Here is a 22,465-nt window from a genome sequence, read left to right as displayed (position 1 = left end):
TGAAAGCTTAAGCATACTCACAACACAGTTTGGCAGACAAAATATCACAAACAACACCACAAGGTTCTTAGTTTTAATTGTCAGATGTATTTCCTTAACTGCTGAGCACTCTTCTTTAGACAACAAGCCTATTAAAAACCTACTCATCTTTAATAATCCACTTCCCTGTCACAAACTCTCTGCAACCTGCTTCTAACTTTCTAATTCCTTTCTTTCCCAGTTGGGACTTTCTTATGATAAGCTCTTCTTCATGCAAAAATGCTTTTCTTACTCTTACGGTATTTCTTTTCCTTCATACATATATATTTAGAACGTCTGTCCTTTATTTTGTCATATTCATTTCTAACTATGCGGCCAGTTTTTTTTTTCTATCTCTAGGAATGCTCACACTGAGGTAAAAGTTAACAGTCTTTTTCTTTGGGTCTATTGTATTTGGGCAGCTAAGTTGTTTCTTTAAGGTTACACACAAGGTTTCTCTCTGTCTCTAGGCAGAATTTCAAGGGTAAATAATTACTTTGAACTGAGCTACTTTGCCGGAGTTAATAGATAGTGATGAAGGTTGGAGGCCATTTGTGATTGCTGCAGCTGGGGTGCTTATCACAGTACCTGAATTCTGGCCAGTTTCTCATTATTATTGAGCAGAGCCAAGGACGTTTAGACAAATTATTAGAAAGTTTTATTTCCACGGACTCAATTTCATAGTCCTGATCTCACATCACTGGAGCAATTCGTGTAGAAAGTTAAAAGGAATAATAGTGAAGGGTATCTAAAAGTGGGGGGTACTTTGGCCAGAGACAATACCTCCTTCTTGGGGCGTTTTTTCCGATTTTACTATGTGGAGTGGGGTCTCAACACATAGATGCCGAGGCAGCAGGATGTCTTGGCACTTTATGATGTGAGACTAGAATGCACCAATAAAAGTTTATTTTTTAAAAAAAGCAATGGCTACTTAGGTAGGTCATTTTAACCCAACTTGTGCCAATGGGGTTGGGCAAACTAATTAGATGGCTTCCACGGGATGCACTGTGTAGAAACCACTGTGACCGTGTGGTTTTTAAACATGGCAAACCTCAGTAAGAGGACAGCTGATGTCAAAACAAAAAGAGTCATGAGGGGCGCCAAGTCAAGAGAGTAGAATGCAACAATTACTTAATATGAAAATTAAAACTGGCTTCGTAGTCAAAAGAATAGGTCCAAACTCTTGCATGAGTCAGTAGTTGCAGTGGCTAAAACCAATCTGAGTACAGGTATATAATAGTTAATCTTATATGTAAACTTTACTGAGCTATGGGGTGCCCAAATGAATCATTATTTTGGGGTGTGTCTGTGAGAATGCTTCAGAATAAGATTACCACCAGCAAATTCAGTAAAGCAGAAGGCCCTCCCCAATACAGGTGGGCTCCACCTAATACAATGAGAGTACCACTAGAACAAAAGCCAAAGGAAGGATTAACTTACCCCCCTTTCAATCCCTACCTGTTTTTCTGCCTTGCTGTTTGAGCTGGAACATTTCATCTCATCTCATCTATTTTCAGACTGAAATTATATATATTCTTTTTTTTTTTTTTTTTGGTGGTACTGGGATTCCTGGAAACCCTTCTACCTCCGGGTGACACTCCAGATCTAATATGTGTGTGTGTGTGTGTGTGTGTGTGTGTGTGTGTGTTGTGTGTGTGTGTGTTTAATTTGGAAACAGGGTCTCTTGAGCCAGCGAGGCTGGCTTCAAACCTGCGTGATCTTCTGTCTCTGCCTCCCAAGCACGGAGATAACAAGTGTGCACCACTACGCCCGGGTATATATATATTCTATTACTTCTGATTTTTTTCCTTTGTTCTTGTGCAAATGTAGAAACTAAGATCTTGTAGTATAGTAGGCTAGATCAACTTTACAGCAGTATTTTAATAGTTTAGTAATTTCTGCAGTAAAATGAAGTCAATGGAGTTTTTTGTTTGTTTGTTTTTTGGGTGTTGTTGTTATTGTTGTTGTTGGTGGTGGTGGTGGTGGTGGTACTGGGGATGGAACCCAGAGGCCTTCTACCTCCGGGCTACACTCCCAGACCTATTTTATATTTTATTTGGAAACAGGGTTCCTTAAGTCAGCTAAGGTTGGCTTTGAACCTGCACGATCCTCCTGTCTCAGCCTCCCAAGCGTGGGGATTACAAGCGTGTGCCACCACGCCCGGCTTAAGTCAATGGAGTTTTTAATAGGAAATCTACCTGAAGACTGTAATGGCTTTCAAAAATGTGACCACGTAAGCACACCAAGTGCTGTGTGAAAGTATGTCCCTCTTACTCCAAATTACATTATGACGTGAGGCCTCTATGCACCAATAAAAGTATATTAACACACTAATAAAAAGTATTAGCTACATTATGATGTGAGACTACAATGCACCAATAAAATCATTTTTAAAAATGTGACTATGTACAAAGTATGGACTGCAGAAGAACCATAAATGAATCATTAAATATATTGAATTAATGGTTACACAAATCACTGCTAAGCAGTTTACCCATTTATTTACTCAGCCAGTATTTGTCAAGCGCCCACAATTTGTCTAGCACTGGTGAGCAAAATAGATGTGATCCTGACTTCACGGAGTTTATGATCTAGTGAAGAAAGAAACATGAAGCAATTAATGACAAAAATTGAAAAATAATGGTTATATGAAGAAAAGAAACAGATTGCAAGAATGAATAACAGAGCAGTTGTACGCTCAGAAACTGGACAAGCTCATCATAACCTTAGGTAAGTCAGTTTCTGTGCAGTAAGGAGGGAAGAAACATGAAAAAGAAATGGACCAAGGGGAAGGAAAGAGGAAGAAAAAGAAGGAGCTAGGAATACACCACTGAATAAAACAGACAAAGCTCTTACCTTAGGACGCCTGCATCTGAGAAGAGATGGGCATACTTAACCCTGCAGCAGGAGATCAGAGCCTAGACTATCAATGTAGACACAAAAGATGTAGACACAACTGCGTCCGTGTTCACCAAGGGACAGAGCTTCAAGAAAGACACGTGGGCTATGAAGAATGGAAGTAGAGAATACTGTGCTAAATGAGATAGCTCAGGCCCAGAAAGCCAAGGTGAAATGCCTTCTCTCAGATGTGGAAGCTAGAGAAAAAATAGGAAAGAAAAGAAACTTTTGATAATTGAGGAGAGTAGCTAGTAGACTGAAAGAAGGAAATGGAGGGTGGGAGATGGGGAGGAAAACAGAAAGAACTGAAAGAAGCCATTCAAATTATGCTGTGTTCATAGATGATCATCACTACTAATTTCACTGTTACATATGGAAAGAGATGAGTATTGGGGCGAGACTCAAAGGAAATCACATTAAGACCTGTTGGTATGACTTTGAATCTCACTGAGATGTATAATTACCATGCACCCATAAAAGTATAGAAACAATAAGGAAAAGAATGAACCTGGGAAAATGTCTTTTGTTAAGATGCATAAGGAAAAAAGGAATTAAGGAGAATCCAGAAGAAGAGAGCACTGGAGCTAAGAGCATTTTAGATGTGGTCTAAGACTATTGCCTTTCAAAAGGGAAGAAACTTCTAACCATGTTTAATCAAAAACTCCCCCTAGAGAAAAGACCCCTTTAAAAGGCTGTGGGGCAGCTGGGCGTGGTGTACACTTGTGGTATACACTGGGTATGGATTACATTTGTAATCCCAGTACTTGGGAGACTAGGACAGGAGGATCGCAGGTTAGTGGTCAGCCTCAGGTACTTAGTGAGGCCTTCTGCAACTTAGCGAGACCCTGTTTCAAAATAAAGAATAAAAAACAGGGCTTTTTTATAAAAAGAAGAAGGAGGAGGTGAAGGAGGAGGAGGAGGAGGAGGAGGCGAAGGAGGAGGAGGAGGAGGAGGAGGAGGAGGAGGAGGAGGAGGAGGAAAGGAGGAGGAAGAAGGAGGAGAAGGAGACAACGAAGAAGAAAACGGGTATGGTGGCGCACGCTTGTAATCCCAGCATTCGGAAGGCTGAGACCGGAGGATCACAGTTCACGGACAGCCTCAGCTACTTAGTGAGGCCCTCTGCAACTCAGTGAGACCCAGTTTCAAAATAAAGAATAAAAAATAGGGCAGGAGGTATAGCTTGGAGGTCGAATGCCCCTGGGTTCCACTCCCAGACTTGCAAAAAATAAAAATAAAAAAAGATAGAATGCCCCTGAGTTCAATCCCTTTTTTTTAAATAAAAAAAAAAAAAGATAAAATGCCCCTGAGTTCAATCCCCAATACACCAAGGCTTTAAGCCTTTGTGTGGCTGCAGTACGGAAACAGACCTCACTCAAGTCTGCCCCCAGGAGGGGGTGCTAGCCAATGGCTATTAAATGACCTCCAACAAACAGACAAATATACAGATGGGCAAGAAATTAAGAAAGAGAATGATGAGCTGTCCCTACCAAGTATGCCAAATGGAAAAGAAGTGTCATATTTAGTGTCTGCTAACACCTTTCTAATTTCAACTTCCAAGGATGGCTCTCTAATAAAAGTCCTCTAGGTCTCTGCTCCAGCCCCTTCCTCCTTTATGTCCTGCTACAGAATCATTTTTAGTAGGTAGTTCTTTAACAGTATTGAGGGATATTTAGAAATCAAAACCACTTAAAAAAAAAAAAAACCTTCCAAGCTTTGGCCAGTGACTTAAGAAAAACGTTATGTATTTCAAAGAAGAGCTGGGTAGAAAAAGAAGGCTGGGCTTACTTATATTACTAATGCTAACTTCAGAGTGATGTGGAAAGATAGGGGTTTTTTATTTTAAGGATCCAGAGACTTCATTAGGAACTATACTGTAATTTCCCTAATTAGACCCTAATAATTAATGTTGTGAGTATAATAGAGAAGTAATGGAACAAAAATGTTACGGTGCATAGCCCCTCGGAAGTCATACATCTCCTGCTAGTAATGATCATGTTCCCTTTTATTATTAAAGATGTCATTAAAATAATTTGTGTTTTCCCCTTTTGTAGGAGGAAATAATAAACAGTATATTTTATATTCTGATTTTTCTGCATATAGTGACACTGGAATGTAATTAGGCTATATTTTTAACAAGTTGTCTTTTAAGTGACTATAATGACAACTTGATTCGTTTTTGTGATTTAATTCTATTTCTTTAAATGATATATAAAGCATAAAAATGATATGTATTTATGAGGGACCACGTGATGTTTTGATACGTGTGTACATTGTGTGATGTTTAAAGCAGGCTAAACAAATCTATCTCCTCAAACATTCACCATTTCCTTATGGTGGAAACATTAAAAGTCTTTCTAGTTGGTTGAAATATACAGTACATTATCATTATCTATGGTCACCCTGCCGTGCAGAGGCTTAACTAGAAGATTCTAGAACAAAATGTGCACTCCTTATTTGAGTGGTAATGCAGTACTGGCGTTCCGTTAACCTGGTACCTGGTTGCTTAACATATTACCTACAATATTTTAAGCTTGACTGTGGACCAGATATATCCTAACAACGTTAAAGAAATGTGGCAACCCCTACAAAACAACTGCCAGTAAGAATACTGGAGTACTACAGTTCCAGCACTTAGCAGCGCCTCCTGGTGGACAGTGAACATAACTGGGCTTCCCACCCAGAGGGCTGCCATCTAAGCCGAGTTGGAAAGGGAGCTGGAGCGGAGTCAAAGGCAGCAGATAGAACCTAGCAGAAGAACAGAGCTGCTAACACCTGCGCATCTGGCCATGCCAATATGCTGTAAAACACCAGTCAGCCCAAAAATACTGTGCTACACATACGTGCTCAATAATGCAAATACTTATGCTCACTGGTAGGCAGTAGTTTCTTCCCAAGTTATTGGAGAACATTTCTATAGCCACATGTTTTCACCTTTGTAACGAACAAGAATCAGAAAACTTATTTCACCAGCCATTTGAAAAAAATTCCTTTGGGAATGACTTTCTAGCCATTAAGAAAGCTTAAATGACAAAATACATCTGCTCTGAGTATCTCCAAAATGTTCTTCTAGAGCAGCCATGACGAGGTTCCCAGTCATTGTTGTGCCAAATTTATAGATAGGAAAACTTTGGCATAGCCCTCACAGGAAGTCATGTCACTAAAACAATAATTTTTTCTCTCTTTTTTTTTTTTTTTGCAGTACTGGGGATTGAACCCAGGGGCATTCTACCTCTGAGCCACACCCGCAGCCCCCCTATTTTTTATTCTTTAGTGTGTGTGTGTGTGTGTGTGTGTGTGTGTGTGTGCGCGTGTGTGTGTGTGTGTGTGTGTTTTGAGGTACTGGGGTTCCCGGAAACCCTTCTACCACTGGGCTACACTCCCAGATCTATTTTATACTTTTTTATTTGGAAACAGGGTCTCTTAAGCCAGCACGGCTGGCTTCGAACCTGTGCAATCCTCCTGCCCGGCTTATTCTTTATTTTGAAATAGGGTCTCACTGAGTTGCAAAGGTCCTCACTAAGTAGCTAAGGCTGTCTGCAAACTGTGATCCTCCTGTCTCAGCCTTCCAAATGCTGGGATTAAAGTGTGTACCACCATGCCCAGCTCTAAACAATATTTTCTGACTATAAGACTAAATCTTCAACCCATAAACAGATTAATACCATGTCTAAAATTTAAATAACAAATCTTTCTTATTTTTTTTTTTTTTGTGGTACTGGAGATGGAACCCTTCTACCTTCCAGCTACACTCCCAGACCTATTTTATATTTTATTTGGAAACGGGGTCTCTTAAGCCAGCGAGGCTGGCTTCGAACCTGCGCGATCCTCCTGTCTCAGCCTCCCAAGCGCGGGGATTACAAGCATGCGCCACCACGCCCGGCTAAATAACAAATCATATTAAGAGGAAATTTTTATTATATTCATTCAAAATGCGAAACTAATTATATTACTATTTCAAAGTTCATTAGAACGAAAAGTAAATTAAATCACCAAAATGTAGAATATCTAGTGGGAAAAGATATCAGTGGAAGTACCTCTTCATTAGGAAAGAAAAATAAACCACACCCAAGAAGATGGCTTTTTCACAAGGCATCTTTAAACTGCTGGAAGTATGCCATTTCAATATGATCCACATAGAAATAAATAATAAACAAATAAATATTTAAAAACTACAAAGCATTATACTGCACCTATAGGAGGAATTGGCAAATTATTTCTGTGAAAGGCCAGACAGTAAATATTTTGGCCTTAAAAGCCAAATATGTTACAACTATTCAACTCTTACTTTATAGCTACCTCATCTGAAGTCTCAGACAACTTGCAAGAGGCTAGGTTCCAATAAAACTTTCTTTAAAAAATAAACAGAAGGCTGGATTTGACCTAAGGGTCATAGTTTTGTAAACCCTTACCCTAGACAGTAACTAATAACTATAAATGTCCGTCATTTTCCTATAATAAAGTCCATTCCTTCATCATTCAGTTTTTTGAGATGATAATAAACCTCTCTACTGCAAGATACGATAGAATCCAAAAGGTTTTCAGTGAAAATTTAAAAAGTCTTCCCTCGCCCCTTGCACTCCTCTTTCCCAGCTCCAGTGACTCTAGTTTCTCTTTCTCCTCAAATGCAGTCACTTTTGCTAGTTTCTTGGGCATCCTCCAGGAGATATTCCAAAGCTCGGTAACCTAGAACGGCTTTCATAAATAGAACTCTGACTTAATCCTCAAAGTGGCTCTAAGTTATGGAGATTACCTGTGACTGTTCCCATTTTGAAAAAGAAGAAACAGAGAGACTCAGAAAAGCCAAGTTACTTATTCGGAGTCATGCACTTCATAGCTAGGGCTCAAATCCAGTAGTTTACACTCCAAAGAGTAGCTCTCTTAAAAAAAAAAAATCCATGTTTTACCAAATGCCATTGGGTCATGTTGGAATTTTTTTTTTTCTGAAAAGAGAAAATGATTGAACAAGGCTTATTGGTAATAGCCTTAATCTTAAGAGCTGCTGTCCACTTTCATTTTTTGCATTTTTCTCCCCTTCAGGTTGTACTCTTTCTCCAGCCAAAAATGGAATATTAGATGCAAAATTTCTATACTACAGATACCTCGAGATTTGGCATTTGCAGAAAGCCTGCCACGCACTGCAGAATGTGGGTAATGCTCAGGGTCTTTACAAGGAGGACACAACCTCTCTCCTCTCATCTCTTTCTCCCTCCAATCACAAACTTATGCTTAGTGTTTCTTTCCTTCATAAAGTTATTTGAGCACACCAACACACCTGCATTCTTTCTTAGCATTTCTCTGTGGATCCAAACCCTGGACATTCTTTAAAGGTGGACTCAGGCTGACCTCATTCTGAAAGGATGTTATGATAACCAAAGTTGCTCTCTCTCCTCTGATTATAAAACTTTCCATATCTAAACTCTAGAGTTCTAATCTTACTGTCTATGTTATTGTTTAATTTTTCATGTTCAGATAATCTCAAGGAAAACATATCTCAAATTTTTTTAAAATACCATATATTTGTTATTGTAACATCTCCCTCCCACCTCCAGGCTCTATGCAGTACACCTAGAAGGTTATGATAAATAATATTGGCCCTTCATATCTGTGAATTCAACCAACCTTGAATAGAAAATTTTAAAACTGCGTCTGCAATGAACATGTAGTTTTTCTCTTGTCATTATTTCCTCAAAATATAACAATAACTATTAGAACAAATATTTACATTATATATATAGAGAGAGACAGAGACAGAGACAGAGACAGAGAGAGACAGAGAGAGACATTTTTAGGTACTATACCTAATCTAGAGATGATTTATCATATACAGAGATTTTATGTAAATCATATGCAAATAGTATGCCTTTTTAATTTTTTTATTTTTTATAAGTGGAAAAAAATTGAGAGTGGTGTACATTGTGCTTCATGCCCTTCCCCTCCTTTCCCCTCCCCCTCAGTAGAAAGTGTCCAGGTGAATCGTGTTGTATTTATGCTATTAAGCATATTCGTATGTAGCTCCTCCATTGAACAACCTATGGAAGGGGCTTGGGCATCCTCAGATTTTAGTGTCCAGTAGGGTTCTGAAGCCAATTCCTTCTTGATACTGAGGAATAACTGTAGTAGTTAAGTACTACTTAACTACTTAAGTAAGTGAATGGATTCATAACATACTTAAATCTTCAGCTTGGCACATGTATTTTTTCTCCCATGATTTTTTCAAGAGGGATTTGGGGGATTTGGCCCTTCACTTTAGTACCACGAATGACTATCCTTTATCTGCTTGTGGACGAGCTTTACTCCTACAGCCACTGAGAATGTGAGACTGATGCATTTTTAACCTTAAATCTTACACAGAACCCCACATTGTACAATATAATCTCATCAAAATTCCTGTGTCGGGGCAGGAAGATGGAAGGAGCCAGAAGCCAAGGCCCTGGCCCTGGTCTTTAATATACTGATTCTTGCTACCTCCAGGGAAGCCCAGGGCTTCCTGGGAGAAGATGTTATTACTCTTACCCCCTCTATTGCATAGGCCACCACAACCTGTGTTCCACTTTGAGAAAATGCATAAGATTCCTGACCTTTAGAGGTGAGAGCTGATTTCTATTATCAGATAGACTAATACATAAGATTCCTGAAGAAGACTCTTCTTCTGTGCTTCATTTAATCTTTATTGTTATTTTGTCTTTGGCCCATTTTTCTTAGCATTTGTTTGTATCTTATTTTATACCTTGTAAAGCATCTGAAATTATTTCTGTCAGAAGACATAGAAATGGCAGATAAATGGATGGATATATGGGCTTCTGTAAAACTAGTTCTAATGCTATATTAATTAAGTATAGGACTTCCGGGAAGATGGCGACCGAGAAAAGCGGGGCTTAAGAGCCCCGCTAACAACCAATCTCCATTACCACAAAATCAGCGCCTTTCATAGCCAGAAAACACCATCACCAGAGAAACAAAAAAATCACCAGGCTCCAGAGAGAAAGAGGACTGAGAACAGAGCTCAGAGCCACAGAGGAGATACACCGGCCTCACGCCCGAGGACGCGGCAGCAGCACCACACTGCCGGCGGCAGCAGGCGAATTCACTGGATGGCTACAGCAAGCCGAGGTGAGCCGCTGCGGAACAGCCAGGCGGGATTTCTCGCCGCAGGTAAAACCTAAAGCTCCCAGTGGCTGAGCTCAGCACACGCCACAGGGATTCAGAGTGGAAATCAAAACCAAGAAGAAATACGCCAGCCTCACGGCCGAGGGCATGGCAGCAGCGCCATATTGCCACCGGTGGCAGCAGCAGAGAATTCACCGAATCCAGTACAGCTACATCTGCGTACTCAAGAACAGTGAGTCAAATTGCGGGCCACAGAGGAGAAATCCCAGTACTGTACTCCCTGGGACTTGACCCAGTGGGGGAGGGGCAGTGGCAGAGATATCACACCATAGGAGAACGTGCAACCTGGCACCCCCCACAGTCTAAAGCAGCCTCTATCGACTCTCTGGGTCGCAGACTCTGTGATACAACCCAGTAAAGGAGTAGTGGGGTCTGAGATACTACTGACTCGAGATCCAGAACACCTTAAGTGAAGTCATAGTGACCCAAGGGAAAGAACCCAGAGAAAGCACAAACTTCCAAAATCATGGGAAAGAGGAATAATACTGGAGCAATGAATGCCCACAACCCCACAACATCAGAACCCGATAAAACAGAAAATCAGAGATTTCTAGAAGATCAAATCAGGAAAATAACTGTAGAAATAATAGAGGTGCTTCGAAAAGAACTCAGAGAGAGCCAAAAAGAGATAAAGGATGCAATTAATGAAGTAAAGGCCTCAATTCAAAGCACAAACAACCGATTAGACCACATGGAGAACAGAATCTCGCTCTTAGAAGATGATCATTCCAAAAATGAACGCATAGTTTCTAATATAGAAAAAATATCTGACAGCAGGAATCTGATATTGAAGAAATATGGGCCCATTTTAAGAGAGCTAACCTAAGAATAATTGGAATAGAGGAGGGAAAAGAAAGTGAAACCAAAGGGATCAACAATCTCTTCAAGGAAGTAATAGCAGAAAATTTTTCAAACATAGAGCAAGAGGTTGATACACAGGTCCAGGAAACTTATAGAACTCCCTTTAGACAGGATCGGAGAAGAGGATCCCCACGCCACATAATTGTCAAAATGACCAATGTGGAAGCCAAGCAGAGAATCTTAAAGGCAACAAAAACAAAGGGCCAAGTGACATTCAGAGGCAAACCGATTAGAATCACTCCAGACTTCCCAAATCAAGTCATGGGAGCCAGAAGGACTTGGAGTAACATATTCCAAACTCTGAAAGAAAACAACTTCGAGCCAAAAATTTCCTACCCAGCAAAACTTTCTATCAAATTAGATGGAGAAATAAGAAGCTTTCATGACAAACAGAAACTGAAGGAATTTTTGTCTTCAAAACCAGCACTAGAGAAAATACTCAAAGAGATTAACTACAGAGAAGAAATAGGTAACACACACCAGAACCAGAGAAACAAGATTTTCCATCCAACAGTCAACTAAGATTGGTTATCTGTGGAGATTCATTACTTATGTTAGTATTTTACCTATCTCTAAATGGTATTGTTTGCCTTTATTGTTGTTAATTTTTAGGATTTTTAGTTGGAATATTAATATACCTTCAGATATAGCATTTGGAAATATTTTATCCCATTCTATTAGTAACTGTTAACTCTGTTTACATTGTCTTTGGATATACAATATTTTTTTTATTTTTTAGGGAGTTTGTATACTTTTCTGTTGCCTGTGCCATTGAAATCATATCCAAGAAATCACTGCCAATTTCAATGTTGTGAGGTTTTATGACCCAGATTTTCTCCTAAAAGTTTATAGTCTTAAGATTTATATTTAGGTCTTTTATCTATTTTGAGTTAATATTTGTTTATGGGATTAGGTAAGGGTCCAACTTTATTCTTTTCCATGTAATTATTATGTTTCAACAATATTTAGTTAAAAGATTATTATTTCTACCACCAAATGTTCGTGGAAACCTTGTCAAAAAATAACTTGACAATATAGGGAAGAATTTAGCTCTAGGCTTTTATTTAACTCCAATGGTTTATATATCTGCCTTTAGAATAGTACTACACTGTTTCAATTATTGTAGCTTTATATGGCTTGAAATCAGAAAATATATATCTTCTAGCCTTGTTCTTTTTCAAGATCGTTTTGGGTATCTAGAGTCCATATTCCATATTAGGATAGAGTTTTTTCTGAAAAATAAATATATAAATATATGATAGTTTCACCTAAAAAAATAGAAAAAAAATATTCTCTGGTAAGAAAGAAAGTTAAAAGAAATATTGAAATGTTATCTTTAAGTCATCAAAAGCTTGGTATCAGACAAATGAAACTGTTATGTGAGATTATCATTTTTAATTTTGGATAAATTGCTATAATACTAGATGTCAACCACTAAGCCAAGCATGGGAAGGAGGGATGGGGAGAGAATGGGGTGGGGATCGGGTGGGGGCTGACTGGGCGATGTGTGCATGTATGTCTACAAAAGTTTGTATCCCACTATGATGTATGAATACAGTGCACCAATAAAAAAAAATATCTTCTCTTTAAGAAAAAAAAGTATACAAGGACTAGTGGAAATTTCTCAACAGTCAATGTCACATAAAAATCCGTAGAAACATTTTATAGAGTGTACCACCGTTCCTTCAATGCAGAGACATACTGAGATACCATGCATTGTAATGAGCAGGGCAGAGCCAACGAAAGCCGTAGTACAAACCATCCCCCATACGCATAAATGGGACATGGGACAAAAACCATCCAATGATGAGCACAGGGAAGTCTATCTCTGAGCTACACTCCCAGCCCTTTTTTATTTTGTTTTTGAAACAGAGTCTTGCTAGGTTGCTGAGAATCTCACAACGTTGTTGGGCTTGGCCTTGAACCTGCAATCTTCTTGTCTCAGCCTGCGAAGTCCTGGGATTCCAGGCATGTGCTATGGTGCCCAGCTGAATCATTTTCTTTTAATAACGATGATTAAAAAGCTAAAATCCTTACGCTGCTATATATTGCGACCAGAGCCCTTTAAACTGAGAAATTAGTCTATCTGATAATAGAAATCAGCTCTCACCTATGTGTTCTAATAAATGAGGTAGAGAAATAATGACCAAGCCACTCATTTCAGTCTTTTCTTATAAAGCATTATTTCTCAGCAGATAAATGTCTTCCATCAGTTTCCTTCATCTTCGTACTAACAATGGCTTGCATTCGTGTTATCAGCATAATGCTGCTGAAGTAGCTTATCCCGTTAGTCTGCTGAGATCTTGGCACCTGAACTCTCCCAGGCTCACTTGCCGGCGACGATATAAAGTTTGGGATCAATGGCTTTCAATGGTTTTTACATGAGTGAACAGAAACACCAATTAAACACTGGTAATGGAATGGCACCCTTGCCTCTGGATCTCACAGCAATTTACCAAGCACCATTACATGATCTTACAATGGCGAGGGCAAGTGATTGTGTCCGTGTTTACTTGTGGCGCTGTGAAACCCAGGTCCCATTCCTCTTATTGTATCATGCCCCACCAAGCTGACGATAACCCTGGGAACTCTTCGGAAGTCAGTGGGGAGGCTGGCGGGAACTCTGCACTGCGGGGTTTAGAGGTTAAGCCTGCTGCTCAGCTGTCCCACCAGGAATCACACAGCAGATTGGTTACTTCCAGAGATTAGCTCCTTCCAGTTGAACTAATGGGTATCCTTTTAGGTCCAACCAGTGTTCCACATTTGGGAGCTATTGACCCAGATCTCTCATTTGGAGTCTTGGCTCTACTGCCGGCCAAGTGGAGGCTTCGGAGAAGGATGGTGGATCTCCCCTATGGATGCAGGGGAACCAAAGACTTTCTTCTCTTAATCACTAAAGTAAAACATTTCCCTTTCATTTTCTACATATATTTTTGTTACCTTTGACTTCAATAACATTCACTAGGCATTTCTAATGAATATTCTAATTATTTCTCTTTTTTATAGTACTGGAAATTGAAACCAGATATATCCCTAATTCAATTTTGTTGTTGTTGTTATTTTGTTTTTTGAAGCAAGGTCTTGCTAAATTGCTGAGGGTCTTAGTAAGTTGCTGAAGCTGGCCTTGAACTTTCTTTTTTTTCTTCCCTAGGAATTGAACCTAGGGGCATTCTACCTCTGAGCTATACCTCTGGTCCTTTTTTGGTTTTTTTTTTTTTTTTAATGTTGAAACAGGGTCTCACTAAGTTGCTGAGGTTAGCCTCAAAACTGTGAGCTTCCTGTCTCAGCCTCCCTAGTGCTGGGATTCCAGGCATGCACCACCAGACTCAGCTTAGATATATTCTTTTTTCATATAAAAGCAATTACCAGCATAGAAATGTCTGAAAATACACAAAAGCACAAAGAGAAACATTGAAATCATACATGATTCTATCCCTCCAGAATTAGGTAGTTAATATTCTTTAAATATTTCCTTCCAGTATTTTCCATACAATTTGCATGTAAACACATATTACATGATACAGCAGAGGTCAAGCCATACATATTAGAGATAATAGATATGTATAGATATATGGAGAGAGCTATATAGACATAGACATAGATTGTTGGGCTCTTGCATTTAACAACACATCATGAATAACTTTGCAGGTAAATAAACAGTCTTTACAACAGGATTTCTAAAGTCTTAACAGTAGTGCATACTGAGTCATTACTTAATTTATTAAGTTAATTTACAGCTAAAATCAGGATCAATCCCAGGTTTCCCCTGTTATAAATAACATTGCATGAATACCATTGTCATAGGCATGTATCTCTGATTATTTTCTTAAGATCCCAGGGAATTTATGGATTAAAAGTCATTAACGTTTTAAAGATCTTTGATACACATCTTCCAGTTGTATGCCCCCAAGACATTACCAAGTTATATTCTGACCAGTAAACTATTAGAATATACAGAATATTCTTTTGTAATTTTTCCCACTCAAATTTGCTCTGAAGGTTCATCTTCACATGATTTTTTTCTGGATAGAAATATTGCTGGAGAGAGATTGAGATATTTAGAATATAGCATGTCTTTCACCAAAAATCCAAAATCCTAAAGCACCATATCAAGGAGCAAGTGATTCTTGTTTCCTCCCCTCGTTTCGAACAAAAAGCGATTCAAGCCATGTATATCTTGCCTCATGATTTCCTACATCCAAGAAGGAAGCAAAGGCAAGCCGCTTCTTCTGCATATAAAAAATTAAGTCAGAGGAATAATATCTACAGAGCTAACTTGAAATATTTTCCCCTTGCTAATAAAGAAAACAGCCTTTTCTTTCTTCTTCAACCTGCGTAAATGGCTCAAAGTTTCTATTTTTCTCAAACCGTCAAGAAAAAGATCCATTATTCCTTGCACATACACTTCTACATTTTGCTGTGAAAGTCAATATTTATTGCACATTTTTTTCTGCATTTCTTAATGGAACATGTGTGTGATTATTGAATAAACATGAATGTATTGAGTTTTGCAACACTTCAGCTCCTGTAATTTGTTAGGGTGTTTTTTTTTTTTTTCACTCCCCTAACTCAAAACAGATTTATTTTTCTAATAAGATTTTGCAAGTTCTTCGTCCACGGTATCCACTAGATTTATTTCATTTTCAAAATATAAACTGCTGCACCTGGGCAGGAGTTTTTTGATCACCTCAAATGGTTTATAATGGTTTCTAGCGCAGGGCGATGGCGTGAGCGCTCACCAGATGTACTTCAGCTCATGCATTACGTTCTGGTTCCATATTTTTTGGTCTGCTTATTCCATCTCAGTCTCCCTGACCACATTCTCCGGCTTTATTTCATCCTCATTTGCACATCATGCCAGAGAGCATTTCAGCTGAATACAGAAGCCTTTGCAAGATTTTGCAGGAGGATGGAATAGCTACTAAATTTCTGATGCGAGCCTTTATTATGTTAGTGTAATTATTAGTTAGCATGGACAGAGCAGTTCTGTGATACTCCCAGGTTTAAAGAACCCTCAGATAGTGCTTGTCTTCTCTCCTAAGGCATCCTGGCCGCGTTCCTCAGTGGTTGCTTCTCCATGAATTCGCAGGCCCAACAATTAGAAATTCTGAGACCACTAAAGAAAATTTAAATTTTGGATTTTACAAATGTCATAATGGTTAGTCTAGCACATTTCTACTTTTCACTTTTCTCTCACGAGCTCAAAATATGTCATAAATGATCAACGAGACTTTCCTCAGCACTTGATGTTCCGCCCAATTAATTTCAGTGAAAATACAAAATTAAAGATCGAACATAAGTTTCTTCTGATTTCAGTTTACGCTGTTGTGACTATTATTTCAGCAGTTTCTATTTGATCTGATTTCGTTTGGGGTCAAATGAATGACTAGCTTCTTTGTGATCAATCAATGGACCTTGGAACAGAACTAATATACTCATTAAAAGACTATAATTCAGCCAAGCATAGCGGCTCAAGCTTGTAATCCTAGTACTTGGGAGGTTGAGACAGGAGGATCACATAGGTTCGAAGCCAGCCCCATCTACTTAGTGAGACTCTCAGCAACTTAGTGAGACCCCGCTTCCAAATAAAATAGGTCTGGGAGTGTAGCCCAAAGGTAGAAGGTCCCTAGGTTCCATCCCCAGTACCACAAAAGAAAAAAAGAAAAAGACTACAATTTGAAACAAAAATATTCACCTAGCATAATTTTTCACCTTGAATTTTGCTATTTAAAAAAATAAATATATAGATGGAATTGGATTTTAAATTATGTTTTGCATTTAAAACTGTTACAAGTCTATAACAAGGTTTTATTACCCCAAAAGAGACCTAACAGCTTCCTACATCTCACCATAGTGAGATGAATCCACACAAGTAAATACTGGCATTTGCAATATACAGGCCTGAAAATTTATAACCTAAGCAATTATTTTCATTTTTGTTTTATTCTTACCATAATAATGGTGTTTTTGTTTGTTTTTTGTTTTGGTGGTCCTGGGAATTGAATCTAAGGGTGTTCTACCTGAGATATGCCCCCAGACCTATTTAATTGTTTTATTTTAAAACAGGGTCTCACTCAGCTAACTTGCTGAGATTGATCTCGAACCCATAATCTTCCTGTTTCAGCTTTCTAAATAGTAGGATTACAGGCCATGGCCACCACATCTGGCTTAATAGTGGTGTTCTTAAACTGAGGGCATTTGTCCGAGATAAAGTAATCTTTTTCATAGCAATTCAGTATTTGTGATGTCTTAGCGTTAGCAATACCCTGCCCAACCCACCTCCTGCCCAGAAAACAATCTCCACACAGGAACTGGGCAAGGAGGGATATGCCTGTAATGCCAGTACTTGGGAGGTTGAGACAGGATGATCACAGGCTCAACAGTTTAATGAGAGCCTCAGCAATTTAGTGAGACCCTGCCTCAAAATAAAAAAAAATAAAATTGGGCTGGGGGTCTAGCTCAGACATAGAATGCCACTAGATTCAATTTCCAGTACCAAAGCAACAACAACAAAATCATAAAACCACATAGCTTTTCATAGAAGTAAACACACATTCTTTACCTCTCTAGGCTAAGTAGATACCTGGTTTTTCTTATTTCAAACCATGACTTTTCCCATGAAGTCAGAATAACAAGTTATATGATAGCCATCCCTTGATATCACCATTACATCACCATCCGGATGGTCAATAGGCAACTCAAACTTAATGATCCATCTAGAAAATCATTTCTAAAACAGATACAGTGGTGAATGCCTGCAATACCAGTACTTGTGAGGCTGACATAGGAAAGCCACAGGTTCAAAGCCAGCCTTGGCAATTTAGCGAGACCCTGTTTCAAAATAAAAAAATAAAAAAAGGGCTGAGGGGTACTCAGAATGCTCAAGAATGTAAAAAAAAAAAACAATTATTCTTGTCCTCCTCCTCCTCCTCCTCCTCCTTCTCTTCCTTTTCCTCCTCCTTTTTCTCTTTTCTTCCTTCTTTTTCTATACTGCATATTGAACCCAGGGCTATTCTACCCCTGAGGCATACCCCTAGCCCTTTTTAGTTTTTATTTTTAAACAAGGTCTTGCTTGGCTTCTCAGGGCCTTGCTAAATTGCTGAGACTGATCCTTAACCTGCAACCCTCCTCTCTCAGCCTCCCAATTACTAGATTACAGCTGTCTGCCACCATATCCAGCTGTGATGTCCTAAAGTCAATCTCTCCCTTAGTCTTCCTCATGTCACAGGAGACAAAACCACCTACTACAACCAAGCCTCTAGGAACCCTCTTTTATTATTCTTTCTCTTTCCCGAACACCCAATCCTACCACCATTCTATTGACAGTAACTTCAAAGATAAGCCAAGTTTGTCGCCTCTTTCTAAACACAGTATTATCCAAGCACCATCATCTCTCACTTAAAATTCAAGAGCCTCACTACGAATTTTCCTATTCCTGCTCTTGATCTACTACAGTTAATTAACCACCAAGCAAAATGTAAGCCAGAATATAAAACTCTCCTGCCTAAACCCCACACTGGTTTTCCATTACACCCAGAGTGGAACCCAAGCTCTCCCATGGCCTGCAAGGCCTTGCACGAAGGAGCCCTGCCCCTCAGTAACCACATCTCGTACCACTGCCCCTCACTCTCTGTGATCTGAACTTCCTGGTCTTTTGTGCCCTGGACTTACCCTGCACGTTCTTCTCTCTTGGCTTTTGTCCCTCTCTGCTTCTCTATGTAGAACTCGCTCTTTGTATAACTAATAACTCATCAGCCAGGTTTCAGCATAAATATCATGTCCTTAGAGGGTATTATGGCTTGAAGATAGCCTGTTCCCTGGAAAAGCTCATATGCTGGCAATGAAAAGTGGTTCAGAGGTGAAAGAAGGAAATCCTGATGGTTCTAATCTCATCAGTGGATAAATCCATTGATGGATTAATAAACTTACTGGATGGTAACAGAGACAGATAGGCTGTGGCTAGAGAACGTGGGTCCCCAAGGGTGTGGGCTTGGGGACCATATGTGTTCCTTCTCTCTGTACTTCCAGCCTCCATGATTTGAGAGGAGCCTCCCTACATGCACCCTGCTGCTGCTGCCACCATCAGCATACGCTTTGGAGCCAGCCCTGTGACTGACACCTGTGACTGACACCTGTGACTGACACCTGTGACTGACACCTGTGACACCACAAGGCGCGTAAATGTTTCCTCCTCTAAGTTCCCTGTGTCAGGAGTTCAGATCACAGATATGAGAATGCTGACTGAAATGGAGGGCCCACCCCTGACCAGCCCCCTATTCTGTCTCTCTAGTCTGTCTGTTCTTTATTCCCTCTACTCTGTCTCTTCCCCCGATTCCATCTCTCTCACACTGCTCTGCTCATTTGATTTTCTGAAACAACTTCACTTTCAAATTATTTTGATTAATCTACTTTGTAGTGGTCCCGCTCCCTCCGCAGGATATGAATCTCATGAGAATCCCATGCTTGTGTGTCTGATTCCCCACTGTGCACACAGTGTCAACGTTCACATGGTAGGCATTCAATAAATGCTAATTAAATGAATGAATATCTTAATCAGTTAGAGAATTAAATGCACTGGGTGTGGTGGTGCACATTTATAATTCCCGTACTTGGGAGGCTGAGACAGAAGGATCGTAGTTTGTAGACAGCCTCAGCTACTTAGTGAGGCCCTCTTCAACTTGGTGAGACCCTGTTGCAAATTAAAGAATAAAATAGAGTTGGGGGTGTAACACAGAGGTAGAATGCCCCTGAGTTTAATCCCCAGTACTGAAAAAAAAAAAGAAAAGAGAGAGAGAGAGAGAGAGAGAGAGAGAGAGAGAGAGAGAGAAAGAAAGAAGAAAGAGAAAGAAAGAATGAAAGATAGATAGATAAATAGACAGACAGACAGATAGACAGACAGTTAAATGCACTGGAATCCCATTCAAGGTCCCTCAAAATTCTTCCCAGACCTACACTTGTAACCTGCCTCTCGATATGCTACATATAACCTGTGTCAGAGCCATCAGTGTTTCTTAAGCACACAATAAAATTTCATGACGCCATACCTTTTATGAGACCATTACTTCATAATCAAACATTCTTTCTTACCCTTACCCAACATCCTCACCTCCAATTCCACTGGGCTAAATTTTACTCAGTGCTCAAGACCCAACTCAAATGTCTCTTTCTCCTATGGATCCACAGAATCTCTCTCTCTCTCTCCTTTGAGGGTCCTAATGCAGCCTTCTGCTCATACTCAGATGTATCTGTCTATTGCTTCCCCAAGATAGGTCATGATCCTTGAAAGCAGGCACTTACTCATCTCCATTTCTTCCACAGCTCATGGACTGAACTGAATTGTGAATTGAACCAGCTATAAAAAGATGACTCAGAATCTAAACTCTGCACCTCCAATCAGAAGCTTTTAACTCTCCGTTGATTGTTAGAATCACAGCTCTTTAATTTAACGGGGTGGGGGAGTGGATTTCTACGTGCTGAGAAATTTTCTCTGCCTATCGCGGAAGGACAGGATCAGAAATCACTGACCTCATATTTTCTGTATCTCTGTCTTAAATCAACACCTGTTTTTGGAGTCTTTATCCCTACTCTTGACAAAGCCTGGGTCTCTTCTCCTGCACATGTTTTTCCTACAGAGTGTTGATATTGGGCTGTATCCTATATGATAACAAAATACCAGATTTCTCAGATCATCAATTTAATGCAGCTGTGCTTGGTGGAAGTTTATGAAAGTCACCACTTGTCATCTGTTTATGTCACGCCCTAGTGAGTTGGGGCTATTTTTTTTTTTTTTTTTTTGCTGCAGAGTTGTAAACTTCATCCCCAGACTCAACCTCACCATACTCTCCCCTCTCCCCCACACACATATACCCACACATGCTTCTAGAGAATTTGCAATGAGAATGGGGAGCTATGTAGGGCCAGGCATCCTGAGCCTGCTCAGCAAAGACTCTAATGTAGTAATGTAGTGGAGAGCCCAGGATGAAATAGACATAGGTAGTTTCTGTTTGATTTAATCCACAATTATTCTATTCAATTCAGGAGAAAATGTCTGTAGTATAGCAGAGTGGGACACTGTCTTCTCAGACAAGGATGATGGGAGGTAACAGGACTAGAAGACACAAGAGAGTCTTCAGTATGCCAGAAGATGAAATGGTGGTCTACTTGTCCTAGTAGACCAGGTAGTCTACTGGTCCTAAACCTCTAAAAAGAAGGACTGATGTCTAGCAGAACAAGGTAACCATGCAGCACAGGTATATAAAAATATGATGCATTTGAAAAAGTCTATAGACAGCTAGCTCATTGTCAACCAGCACCCCCTCCTCGGCTCTGGTCCATAAGTTTACATAAGGTCCTGAGATGCCCACGTGGTTAAGATGAATGGATCATAATATCACTTGATGACACCTCTTATGGTACTAACCTTGGGATTGGGCAAGTCATGCCTGAAACTGGTCAGAGAAAGGCCTGCTTCTGTTTCTCCTTCTCTTTTAATAACTTCACTGTTCCTCAGTACCTTGCAGAATTCTTCATCTGCCTTCTTCCCCCTAAAGACAGAGAAGTCGCTATTCCAAAGGAAACACAAGGTCTAAGCAATGGGCTAAGCGGAAACCAACAGAGAGCTCCAGTTCCACATGCCCACTAAGCTTACAGCTGGAAAGAAAAAAAAATAAAGGAGAGCTTGTTCAGGTTCATAACGGCAATTATTTTCAAATCAACTTGATTCTGTTTTATTTAGTGCAATTGCTAAATGAGAGGAGACAGGAGAGGTATAGGCAGGAGCATCAGGAACGAACAGGTAGCTCGTTGCTCTAGTAGGTAATGGGGCTGCTGAAAGGTTTCTCAGATGCTAGGAATACAGACAGAAACCACGCACAGATTTCTATGAACTGGGCTGATGAGGAAGAGGACCACATGGAAAGAGGAGAGGGTGATGCAACTAATGAAAGTTCACACGTAGCCTCTACTAATGGGGTTTCCAAAAGCTGAGTCCAACATGGAGGTATCAGGGTACCCTTGGTTCCCATGATTCCTTGCAAAGTGCCAATATGTCAAGATATTTGCCAGTAGTTTATCTTTCGAATGCTGCATGTAAATTGAGCATGGAAGGTACTGCAGAGGCTGTTAACCACGATGACACTGCCCCTTCTCCACTATTCATCACTGCAGTGAACCTTGAAATGTTTCCATGACTTTATGTCAACAAAGACATGTCTGATATTTGGGGAATTTATCTAACTTCAAACAAAACAAAGAAGCCCAATAAGAAGGTTCACTCTAGAGACCCTTACAAGAAACTCCTCTGACCCCAGAATCTACCAGGATGTCTGCCAGAGAGAAGACAAGAGAACACATGTACTTTTAAGATGAATTTGCTTATGTCGGTGGATAACAAGGCCCATGTGTATGTGTGTGCGCGCGCGCGCGCATGTGTGTGTGTGTGTGTGTGTGTGTGTGTGTGTGTTGCATATATGTCTGAGTGATTCACACGTGCATTTGAGTGTGGGAAAGTGTTTGTGTTTAT

The sequence above is a fragment of the Muscardinus avellanarius genome (genome assembly GCF_963383645.1).
Source record: "Muscardinus avellanarius genome assembly, chromosome: 17".
Classification (NCBI taxonomy): domain Eukaryota; kingdom Metazoa; phylum Chordata; class Mammalia; order Rodentia; family Gliridae; genus Muscardinus; species Muscardinus avellanarius.
Note: the sequence above shows the minus strand (reverse complement) of the source record.